Source organism: Chrysemys picta, chromosome 2 (assembly GCF_011386835.1).
Source record: "Chrysemys picta bellii isolate R12L10 chromosome 2, ASM1138683v2, whole genome shotgun sequence".
Taxonomy (NCBI): Eukaryota; Metazoa; Chordata; order Testudines; family Emydidae; genus Chrysemys; species Chrysemys picta.
The window spans coordinates 144686690-144699331 of record NC_088792.1 but is presented as its reverse complement, the minus strand read 5'-3'; the positions used below and the strand labels follow the sequence as shown (position 1 = coordinate 144699331).

Below are 12642 nucleotides of genomic sequence, written 5' to 3'. Positions count from 1 at the left end.
ATAGGCACAAGAAGAGTGAAGATGGGAGGCTAGCATCACTACAGGGACAGGGTTAGTGCTTTAACTGGGTATTTCTTGAAAACCATTTTTCAAATAGTTGGGTTTCATTACAGTTTTAATTACGCATTTCCTAGGTTTCTCATGCTTCTGCAGTTGGCTTGTGTGTTTTCTGACTTCTAAATTAGTCAAACTGAAAGTGTAGATGTCATTGTTTTTTTTATTTTCTGGGAATAAAAAAAAGGATTGTTAGGTTGTATTGGGTGGATATGCCAAAATATTGGACAGATTGATAATGGAATATGAACACAGTAGTCTGCAGTGTTGTTGTAGCCATGTGGGTCCCAAGATATTAGAGAGGCAAGGTGGTTGAGTTAAAATCTTTTATTGGACCAACTTCTGTTGGTGAGAGAGAGAAACTGTTAATCTTACTCTGAGCTCTTTGTCTTAATTTGATTTCTTCAGTTTCTTTTATTACCTTTTCCCTTTCTTCACACTTTGGAAGGTGTAGTAAATTTTGGGTAAAAGTGTGGGGGGGGAACAAAGGGAGCAAGAAGTGGCCACGAAATAATAAATTGAGATTCAAACTCTGTACATCCATGAGAATAGATCTAAGAAATCATAATCCACAGCCTGGCTATCCAATGGTTTTCTATAATGCCCATTATGTCTGTAGCCAATTCTTCCTGGATAAATTGGATGTGCTTGACATGATGAACTTCATGAATGCTTCTCTTCCCTTCCCTGTTACAGAAAGATCTGCTTGAACTCTTTCTTTTCCCTACAACAATCATTCTGTTTATAAGGGGAAAGCTTTTCCAAAGGAGATGGCCCATAAAGTGTCAGGCTCTAGATTATTCTGTTGCCTTTGAGGGCAAAGAGGTCATTCCACATCCAAAAGTTCTGAGTATGCTTTATGCCTGGTTGCCAGACATTTTGTCATGGACTGTGTGAGTGGTATTGTCCCAGAGGAGTGCTGCTGTCTTAGCATATATTTGATATAACTTGGTTATGCCACATTAATGGCTTTTGAGGTAATTACTTAGTTATATACTATGGAACAGCTTCACCAGGAGAGCCTGAGAAGAAACTCAACCCAGGGTAGCCAATAGTTCAGTGCCTAGGACTCAACCCTGATCTGTGGGAGACTTAAGTTCAAATCCCTACTCCAAATCAGATAGAATAGGGACTTGAACTAGGGTCACTTGTATCCCATGCATGTGATTTAACCACTGGCATAAAAGAGAGGGACACATTTTCAGGTTCTCAATGATGTTTCCAAACTTTTTTTTTTTAAATTACTGAAATAAAAACAAAAAAATTGTTTTTGGGACAAATGATATGTTTTGTTTGACCAAAGCAATTTTTTAAATATTTTGCTTTCCCTAGAGCAGTGGTTCCCAAACTTGTTCCGCCACTTCTACAGGGAAAGCCCCGGCGGGCTGGGCCGGTTTGTGTACCTGCCGCATCTGCAGGTTCGGCCGGTCGCAGCTCCTAGTGGCCGCGGTTCACTGCTCCAGGCCAATGGGAGCTGCTGAAAGTGGTGTGGGCTGAGGGACATACTGGCCACAGCTTCCAGCAGCTCCCATTGGCCTGGAGCAGTGAACTGTGGCCACTGGGAGCCATGATTGGACAAACCTGCGGACGCAACAGGTACACAAAGCGGCCCGGCCCGCCAGGGACTTTCCCTGCAGAAGCGGCAGAAAAAGTTTGGGAACCACTTCCCTAGAACATTTTTTTGCTTTAGAGCACAGTGAATTTTGATTTGATTCACTCAACCAGCTGAGAGAATATTTGCACAACTTTGGTCATGACCAGTGCCTTGAACTGGGAAGAAAAATGGGCAGAGAGCCAGTACAGGGAATGAAGCATAGAAGGTCATGCTTATGGCATCCTGTCTCCTTGCCGGGGTGGCTGCCTCATTTTTAATAAGATGACGCCTTTTCATTGCTTCCCCCCCCCCTTTTAGCTTCATATACAGTGAGTTACAATAATCAATTCTGGAGCTGACAAATGTGTGCATCGTTGTATCTAGATTCTAGTGTAGGGGGAAGGCGACTAGGAACTTTCTAGCAAGTTGAAGGTGGAAGAAAACATTATTTTTACCTCTGACACTACATGTAGGCCTAGTAAAGATAGGGTTACCATATTTCAGCAAGCAAAAAAGAGGACGGGAGGAGCCCCGCCCTAGCCCCGCCCCTGCCCCTCCCACTTCCCGCCCCCCTCAGAACCCCCAACCCTCCCCCCGTTCCTTGTCCCCTGACTGCCCCCTCCTGGGACCCCTGCCCCTAACTACCCCTCAGGACTCCACCCCCTACCTAAGCCTTCCTGCCTCTTGTCCCCTGACTGCCCCAACCCTTATCCACACCCACACAGACCCCTGGGACTCCCACGCCCCATCCAACCACTCTCCACCCCCTGACAGCCCCCCCCCAGAACTCCCAACCCATCTAAACCCCTCTGCTCCCTGTCCCCTGACTGCTCCGATCCCTCTCCCCACCCCTGCCCCCTGACAGCTCCCCCCCAGAACTCCCAACCCCCCACCCCCCGCTCCTTGTCCCCTGACTGTCCCCTCCTAGGACCCCTGCTCCTAACTGCCCTCCAGAACCCCACCCCCTACCTAAGCCTCCCTGTTCCTTGTCCCCTAACTGCCCCCTCCTAAGACCCCCCCCAACTGCCCCCCAGGACCCTACCCCCTACCTGTACCCTGACTGCCCAAAACCTTCTCTATCTCCCCAAAAAGCCCCCCCCTGAACTCCCGACCCCCCCCCCATCTCTTGACTGCCCCCTCCAGAACCTCCCTGCCCCTTCTCCTGCCCCCTGGCCCCCTTACCCCACCGCTCAGAACATGGTGTTGGGCTCTGTGTGGAGCCGGACACGTGGCTGCGCTCCCCAGCACAACACACAACCCGGTCCCTGCCCCTGCACAGTGCTGCGGGAGCGGGGCGCTGGGCTGCCGGGGAGGAGGGGCTGCCGAGGCCAATGCAAACGGCCCGGCAGGCCGGCCGGCTCAGAATGCGGGGGGGGGGGGAGGGAGGAGGAGCTCTACAGCTGCTCCGGAATCTAGCCCTGCAAGCTGCAGGGGGAAGGGCTCTGGCTGCCAGAGCCCCAGGTGAGAGGCTGACTTTCCTGCAGCCCTCCCAGCCGCACCTCGTTCTGCATGGGGGGGAATCCCGGACATTTTGAGTGATTTACAAATTCCCCCCCAGACGCTATTTTTAACACAAAAAGGAGGACATGTCCGGGTAAATCCGGACGAATGGTAACCCTAGTAAAGACTTAAATAGGACCCAAGACTTTGCATCACATAGGGAGGGAGACAGTTCAGTGGGTCCAGACATAGATTGTGGAAAAATCCATTGCTTCCAGTAAGGTGAGGAGGGAGAAGGAGATTGTCCTGAATAGTTCATGGAAGCATTTCCTCAATCCAGAGACTGTCACCAGGTCTTTCCTGGGTACAGTCTGAGCCAGCTGTTCATCCAGATACTCATTTTCATGTAAGTATCAAGACATCCTTATTACAGGGTTGGGTGTTATGTCATCCCTGGCAGTGCAGCCTACAGTGATTTTCCTGACAGGTGAGTCACTTGGGGGAATTGGAGCACTTACTTATTGCCACTCACTGTTTCTTTCTGGAGAATGACTGAAGGTCCCCTGGTGTGGCACTTACTCTAGTTATATCATAGAAGCAAGTCAGCAGCACTTTGCATCTTACTGTCAAAAACTGCAGATATTTATTGGGGTAGAGGTCCCAATCAAGACTAATGTCACCCTGTGCTGGGACCGTACATGGCATAGCAATTTGCATGCCCAATAGAGTTCAGTCTAAAAAACAGAAGTTGTTGAGTTACGAACAAGGAGATGCAGGCTCTCCCCACTGTCATGGTGAGGTTAACGTCTTGTGCAATCAGGGGTTTATGCTGTCCCCAAATCAAAAGCCCAATGGCAAAAAAATGTTGACAGATGTGTTGGAGCTTAGTTGTCACCACTTCCACAAATCTTCCATTTGGGAATGGGAAGATGGAGACAGAGAGATAGTTGGACAGGCTTTTTGCATAGTGCTGGACTTTTGAAGATTGGACAGATGATTGTATCTTTCAGGGAAATAGGTAGTCTCATTTCTCTGAAGGAAGCATTGATAAGTTGTTGTCATTGGGCATGGTTTATTCACTTTTATCTGCTGAAAGGAGCATAGAACTGTTTTGCAAGTGGCGGGTTGACTTCCAGAGCTGAGGTGGGGCTGACTTCATCAGGGTAGTGAGGTCAGTGCTAAGCAGTCCAGATCAGATTTCTGGCTTGGCAAGTTCTTGTCCTATTTGGCTGCTTTGCTGCAAAGCAGAATGACAACACTCTCTGCTTCAGTCAATATTTGACACTGGGGCTTGGATCATGCTGTCCAACTTGATTAGGTGGCTCACAAAGTGAAAACAGCTCTGCTGGCTGTAATGGTGGAGAAGTTCTTTGTTTCCCTTATTGTGGTGGCTTTAGTCCTACTGGAAGCCTTCATGCTCTGGCAGATGGATTTGGAATGAGTTTTGTTCAACAGGTTGTTTTCTGCCTGTTAGTTTGATATTGAACCATGGTTATGTTTGTGGTCAGTAGAGGGGTTGGCTTGAGTTCAAATAATCAATGGTTGAAATTAAGTTTGTTGTCACCTTATCCCAGTAGCTTGGTGGCTTGCCTTCCTAACATAATGAAAAGCTAAGGTTTTTGGAAGCATCTCTGTTCAGCTTCCCTTATGGGATAGAGTAAAGGCTCTGCTGATCACTGTCTGGATGAGGTAGTCGTCAGACAAGAACAGTGGAATGTTAATTGTCACCAAGTTTCACTCTTAAGCTGAAGATTGTATCCAGCTTGTATCTAGTTCAGTGGGTCCAGACATAGATTGTGGAAAAATCCATTGCTTCCAGTAAGATCTGATCACCAGTCCTACATGTATTCTGGCCACTGCAGACATGTATGCTGAAGTCGCCAAGAACAATGACTATGGGATATTGCAGAACAATGGCAATAGGTCCATTAATTCCTCAAATAAGTCCACTGGGTTCCATCTGGAAAACTTGTGTGTCTCTTGCACACATCACAGAACATATGGAGGTATTTGAAGCTTTGATTCTTAGGTAGATTGTCTTCTGTCTGAGGTTGGAAGTAAACAGGCCTGCTATTCCACTTCCTCTCCTTTTTTGCCTTCACCTGGACTATTTCTTGGTTTATGGAGTATTAAGTAGCCTGAGACTAGCTGTACAAGAATGGGGGTTGGAGGGAAGACTAACCAAGGTCTTGGTGGTGCAGATAAGGCATGGTATCTCTGTAAATAATATTATAAATACTGTTGTTTTTGCTGGCAGATGAGCTTCCATTCATGAAGGAAAAATGTGACTCTTCATGTTTGGAGGCAGTTGCTGAGGGAGGGATTAGCCTCATATATGAATCCAGGAGTATTCCCTACCAGATGTCTGTGTTAAAGAGGTTATGGTTATATGCTAGTGTCCTCATACTTTTTCAAAATGTGGAAATCCGTATCAGCAGGCTGAAACATCACAGAACCGGGAAACAAGCACAACAAAACAAAGCACAACTGCTAGGGTAATGACTTCCACAGCAGACATCCTTGACTCTGCCCCTTTAAGGGCAGAAGAATCTAAATCTAAACTTCTGAAAACCAGGAAATGGAGAGTTAAGATAACATCTGTCACGTGATGCTCAGTCTGTGATGCCTTCTAGCTGTGGCCCTCTGTAGTTCCGATGGCTGCCATGGCAATGGTACTTCCTGCACTGGGAAAGACAGTGGTGATACCACAATTGTGTGAAAGCTCTGCTACTGGTGTACTTGGGGAACAGGACTGGGGGGCAGGCTTGCTGGCTGGTGGCAATAGTTAGTAGAGGAGTGTAGCAGCTCCTCCTGATTTTCTTCCCCTTGTTGGAGAGAGGACAGAGATTGTCTGGATGCTGCTGCTAGTATGATATTATGGTGGGAAGAACTGGACAAAGGCAGAAAGAGAACGGCAAGGAAACACTTGGAGAACCAAGTCAAGAGAAGTAAAGTGGTGGTAGCCAGAAAATGTGATTATCACTTATATGGTGCTATACAGACTCTGGACCAGATGCATTCCTGAGTGCACGTGGATGCAAATTTCACCTTCTGTGCCTATGAGAGTATCTGTGCCCTGGGGAAGGTGAAGCCAGAAGCACTGCTGCTGTCCCCTAGGGGTTCTACAGGTGAAGGCAGTTTTAAGTTCTGGATGGACTCCACAGCAGCTCCACTGACAGGTGCTCCTTGGAAGATTAAAATAAAAAGTGTCAATAGAATGTATAGGAGAGGAAGAAATATAATTTTGTACTGAATAGTGTAAGGTGTGTCATGGAGTAGAGAGGTGATAGCATATCTTTAGGGACTCTGCACTACAAGAATAGTGCACTAGTATGATTATTTGCCACAGTTAGGGACATGCATTCTATAATGTGTGAATGCCAAAATATAATTCTATCAGTGAGAGGTGGCACTGTTGTAGCTTAAGCATGTGATCATGTGGGTTGATAGAAATTTTACTGGCATGAGTTTTGATGGCTACTAAGCCATGAGTGCATGGTACCCATTATACCAAATGAGTATTTTTCATAACACACATGCTGAACTTGACATGCACAATAAATTAAAGACAAAAAATTAGAAATGCTTTGGAAGGTTTAAAAATTTGTAGCTTTTTTTGTATCTTGTGCACTTAGTTATGAGTCAATTGTACAGGTCTGAGGCAACCATAAAAACCTGTGTGGAGGGGCATGTCCTCACTCTGGTGGAGAGGAGACTAACAGACTCTTCTGGGCCTGTTCAGCACTAATTAGGAGCACCTGTAAGGCTTTCTCTGCCTGGAAGGGTGTGTGTGTGGGGGGAGAGTTTAAAAAGGGAAAATCTTCACACTGTGAGTGCCTTTCAGTGAGTCTACCTGAGTTGGACATAGAGGAAAAACTTGTGAGCAATGCACATCCACCTTCAGCATCTGCTGTGACACTCAGACGGTATTGTAAAAGCAGTAGGGTTTATTAGATGTCTGGAACACAACAATGAAAGTCCTTATTTAGTATAGGGAACAGAAAGTTACACCATGATCCATCTTGGTTAGCCCAGAGCCTTCTGACTGCTCTCTTGTCCCAGTTCAGGAGAGTCTCAAGTTTCCAGCAGCCCACTCTTAACAACCCCCTACCTGGTCCCTCCTCAGTCCTTGTTCTTGACCCTGGGCAAACGTTATCATACCTTTGTTCTCCAACTGATCAAACATGGCTGGCTTCCTGAGGTGGGGTGGGCCCTGTTTGTTACTTGCTAGGTATCAAATGTCAGGACAAGGGGAGTAGCCATTATCTTCTCAGAATGGGGCCTGCACCCCATGTCCAGGGAGATACTGGTAGGCATCAGTAACCCCTGTATGTCTGGGTCTGCGCACAGAGTAAATCTTTTCTTACTACCTATATGCAGCATATAGGGGAAACTGAGCCATACACTATTCATATAAAATATTACAAAAAATTCCCATGCTGTCACAAGGATATTATAAACAACTTGAAGTGGGGTCTGAAGGGCATTAGGGAAGCCCCTACCCTCCACAACCAGTAAAATAAGACCTACAGCAAAATAGGCTATTTTTACAAAATAAATTCTCATGACTTTGAAGGCCTAGAAGCAAGTGCTCCCGTGTCTTATCAGAAAATGGTTAATCTTCTTTTTCCAACAGTCAAAAGCCCTTCTTTGATATCTTGCAGTGTTGTGAGGTATTAGAGGCTTGGAGAGGCTTAATGTGGAGAGAGCAAATGAAGTGGTCAAAGGTGCATGAGATCTTATCACAGGGATATCACCTCCATAACACATGATTATATACATGGAAATGCTGGTGAAGGGGGAAAAAAAGTCAAACTCCAAAAACCTGTTTCTAATAGAAAAATGAAACAAGGGGAATGGGTTATGCAGTTGTTAACAATGGCAGGTGGCATTAAATACTCTGATAATAGGAAGGGGGATTTAATAGCAACAGGTGGTAAAATAGAATTTGAGCTCTCAAAAGCCCCACTTCAAGGCTACTTCCAACATCACCAGCACAACTGTTTTCAATGAACTGTGAGGCTCTTAGCTTTCCCATCCCTAGTAATGACTTCCAAAGGAATCCTATTCCTCCATCACATCACTTGAGATATTCCTTTATGTTGCTTATCTGTGGATGTTTACAGGTGTGTTTGCTTTTATTTATTTAACTCCTGAAGAAACAAAACCAACACAGTTAATGAATTTAAACTGTTTTGCTGGTTCTGCATAAATACTTACATGAACTGATATGGTAAGCGAATTGTAACAGTACTAAGTCTCACCAAGACACAGTCAGTGACTAGCAACATGACAGTGAATGTGACTTGGGAACAATGACAGAATAATTGGATTAAGCATGTGCAGAAATAGAGATATAAAATGACTCTCTGAGAGTGTTTAATAGAAGCTTTTTCCAAGTCAGAACTGATCTGGAGAAAAACCAAAGACTGCAATACTAATTTTACTTTATAATGCAGGATAGTCATTTAAATGTGTTAACTAAATCTCCCAATACAAAACCATATTGTCCTATAAAAAAATTAATCAGGCAAGAAACTGACTTGTGAAGCTGGCACTAGGTGTTATGTTATACCAATAAAAACTAGCAGGATCTTATTAATGGGGACAAGATAAAGATGTCACATTTATTATGATAACAATTTGATTTATGACCAATAACTAATATCTTAATCCTTATACACACACATTATACCTAATACCTATACACACACACACACATCCATCAGATGTTCTGCAGCTGCTGCATAGTTACCAGTCTTGCTTGAGTCTGTGGCTTGAGTTTGCAGCTTGGGTTCGTAGCTTGTGGCGGCTAACTGGCCAGGAAAGCCGGGCATAAGGACGAGCTGGGTCTCTGTTGGGCATGCACCGATGCCCTTCCATGTTGGCAGCAGAATGTTACCCTCCTCCAAAGTTTTCCATCTCACCCATCCTTTTTGTAGGCTTTAGTTTGAATCCAGAGTCTATAGGTTTTGCTGTGTCACGCTGCCTCCAGGTTTGGTGATTGATCACCTGTCAATTGCAGACATGACTTTCAGACTCAGACTGGGCTTTGATTTTCCTTTTATTGTACCTTTTCTTTTTAGGGTGGATTCTTCCTACTTTGTTAGGGCTCTTATTTGCATCTTCAGCCGTTGGTGTTTGAACTCTATTTAATCAGGACAGGTTGGGGCTGGAGGTTGATTCCATCATCCACACATACCTCATTCACACATCTAAACTAAGCTAATAAGATTACAGCAGGGTTTGCAAAAATGAAGGTTGCAGCAAGCCCTTACAAAATGGAGTAAGCGTTTTAAAATGGGGTTTGAATTACAATATGGCAAACAGTGAACAGAAGTTACAATATAGACAAGTTTAAAGGATGGCAAACAGTGAACAGAAGTTACACTGTAGGCAAGTGTAATAAATGGTGAACAGAAGTTACAATACTGAAACAGTGCAAGTCTTAGTGATTTAAGCAGGAATTGGATTGATAGTGAAACTTACAAAGGCAGCTGACTGAACAGCTATGGCTCTTAACAAGCATCTTAAATGTTAATTAGCCAGTTATTAGGGTAACCGGTTTTATGAATGAAAAATATCTAGCCAAACAGGTGACAATCTATGAGACTACCAACTTTGAGAATGCAACTGCATACTTTGTAGGCCTGATTACTGCTGTGTACCCACAAACATAGTATTTATTTAGGGTTACCATATTTTGAGCCTCCAAAAGGAGGACACTCCACGGGGCCCCGACCCCGCCCCCAGCCCCGCCCCAACTTCGCCCCTTCCCCAAAGTCCCCACCCCAACTCCGCCCCCTCCCCTGCTTCCCGCGAACATTTGATTCACGGGAAGCCTGAAACAGGTAAGGTGGGTGTGGGGGGAGGAGGCGCGGCCCAGTCTGCCCCCCCCCCCAGCATCTCCAGCCTGGGTCGGCTCGGGCCCTGGGGAGCCGGCCCCGGGTCCAGCCCCCGGCCGAGCACCCCCGGCCCGCTCAGCACCCCCCGGCCCCCGGGCCCCTGCCCGAGCACCCCCGGCCCACTCGGCACCGCCGGCCCTCGGCACCCCCGGCACCGCCAGCACTCGGCGCCCCCCGGCATCGCCGGCGCTCAGCCCCGCCGGCCCCCGGCGCTCGGCCCCCCCCGGCCCCAGGCACCCCCGGCCCCGCCGGTGCTCGGCCCCGCCGGCGCTCGGCCCCCCACCGGCACTCGGCGCCCTCGGCACCGCCGGCCCCCGGCGCCCCCAGCACCGCTGGCCCCCAGCCCAGCCCCGCCGGTCCTGATTTTCCCAGACATGTCCAGCTTTTGGGGATTTCCTCCGGGATGGGGATTTGGAACCCCAAAAGCCGGACATGTACGGGAAAATCTGGACGTATGGTAACCGTAATTTATGAGTATACTGGCCTCTAGAGCAGTTTCTTTACCTGCCGCATCTGCAGACTTGGCCAATCGCGGCTCCCACTGGCTGAGGGAAGGGGTGTGGACCGAGGGATGTGCTGGCCGCCGCTTCCCACAGCCCCCATTGGCCTGGAACGGCGAACCATGGCCGGTGGGAGTCACGATTGACCGAACCTGCGGATGCGGCAGGTAAACAAACCCGCCCAGCCCACCAGGTTGCTTACCCTGGCGGGCCGTGGGCCAAAGGTTGCCGATCCCTGCTCTAGAATCTTATTTTCCATTGCCTTCAGCCTCACGTAGCAACTCGAGACCACACAATTTTGTGGTATTATATAGTCCCTTTGTATAGCTGTTCTATGGAATGAGAACAATTTAAAAATACATCCTTGCAAACCCCAAAATGCCATGACACTCGAGCCAGGGCCCTTAGCATTAGGGTGTTAACCATTTAAACATTCACTTCTCAATTCTACCAATTTATCTGTCTCTCAAAATATTTAGTGACACTAAAGTGACATTTTTACAGGTTAAGAATAGTCTCTTATGCATCTTGATAGGGACTTCATGTGTCCTGATTTCCTAGGAATCAAGATTTTGCCAAGTAGCAGTATGGTGGTGTAAAGGGGCTCGGCCGAGGCTCGTCCCTGCGTGGGGCATCCCACCGCCTCACAATAGTTCACTGTGGGCCCAGGCCCCAGGTCAGGGTGGGGCAACAAACAAACAGTCAGGAGCTCAGGCCATTATGCAGGGGCTGAGCGTCTGGTGCGAGGGGGAGACTGTCACCCATGAGTGGGGTGGGAGGGGGGACGCAGGCCCACCCACTTCATTGCATCCCATCCTGGGGCCCTAACAGCGGCAGAAGACTCGCTGCAGTCAGTGGGGATCCTGACCGCAACACACTGACATTGATTCTGGCAGTGCTGCGGCCAGACCAGGGTCGGCTGCTCCCGGGCTACTTCCGGACTCCCCCTCGTACGGTACCTGGATTAGGGCGGTGTCCTCGGAGGTTTCCAGGACCATCGGTTCCTCCGGATAACTGTCGAGGGGTAGACTCGGCTGCTCCTTGGGGTACCTGGTGAGAGGCAGGCCCGGCCAGTCCTCAGGTCGGCTGCGGCCTGCCGGCGTTCCCCAACCGAGAGCTAGGCCACAGGCATCTGACCTCTCCGGCAGCTGGCGTTCAAGTGAGCTCTGCAGTTGGGCTTTTCTACTTCCTCTCCTGTGCTGTGACCTCTGGGGGGGTGAGCACAGGATCCACTGTCTCCACCCACTTTGGTGCTAGGGGAGGCTCGTCCCGCCTCGGGGCTGTGGGGTATCCCACCACCTTGCTACAGGTGCTCATTAGAATGCAAAGCCAAATTAAAAACAAATTTTACAAATTTAATCAGTATAGTACATTGACTTTGGAGGATTGCAGCTGTTAAGGCCCAACCAAAGGGCCACAGTTTTCTTCCACGTTTACTACTTCTCTTACATCAAGAATAATGCATTCCTAGACATTGGACATTCAATCTACAGATTTTTCATAAACTATTTGCTTTGACTCTGTGGTAGTTACTGCCAGCACAACTCAGGTTGGAAAATATAGTAGAATGCGTTGGACCACGCTTCCTTCATGAGGTGAAACTATCTAAGCTCTGATTTTGTGTCAGGACAAATGTTTACAATGTACGGAGAGAAGTGTGCAATGTTTGGACTTGACTCTGAAAGCAGACTCTTATTAAAGGGGAAAACTTAGAGATAGTCATAGGCCCATCTACTTCAGTATTCTGCTTCTGAAAGTAGATGCTATCAGTTGCGGTAGAGAAGAAATCTTGAAGTAATTAGTTATGGGATAATCTGCCCCAGGGAAGCTTATCTCCTGACACCCAATAGCTAGAAGTTAGCTTATGCCACAAAGCTTGAGAGATTATATCCCTTCCAAGTGATGTACAATCACTTTGATGCTCCATTAGGTTCCCAGAACTAATATTGTGCAATAGAAATAGTTATTCCTTTTTAGAAAAAGGGATTGAATCCATGACCTAGATCTGACAGCCCTTAAACTTTGTGTATATGGTGGACTGGGGATGGAGATGGTGAGAATTCAGATCTCGATCCAAATTTTACATTTGGCCTCTAATGTGTCTCCAATGAACTGGAGAAAACCATGGATCCACACATCTCTTCACTCA

At 47.2% G+C, this 12642-nt stretch overlaps 1 long non-coding RNA gene across 3 annotated transcripts in view; it reads left to right on the top strand.

The window, feature by feature from the left end:
• LOC112059544 (uncharacterized) overlaps positions 1–12642 on the top strand; it is a 161309-nt gene that overhangs the window by 17817 nt on the left and 130850 nt on the right. The gene's annotated exons all lie outside the window — the stretch shown is intronic.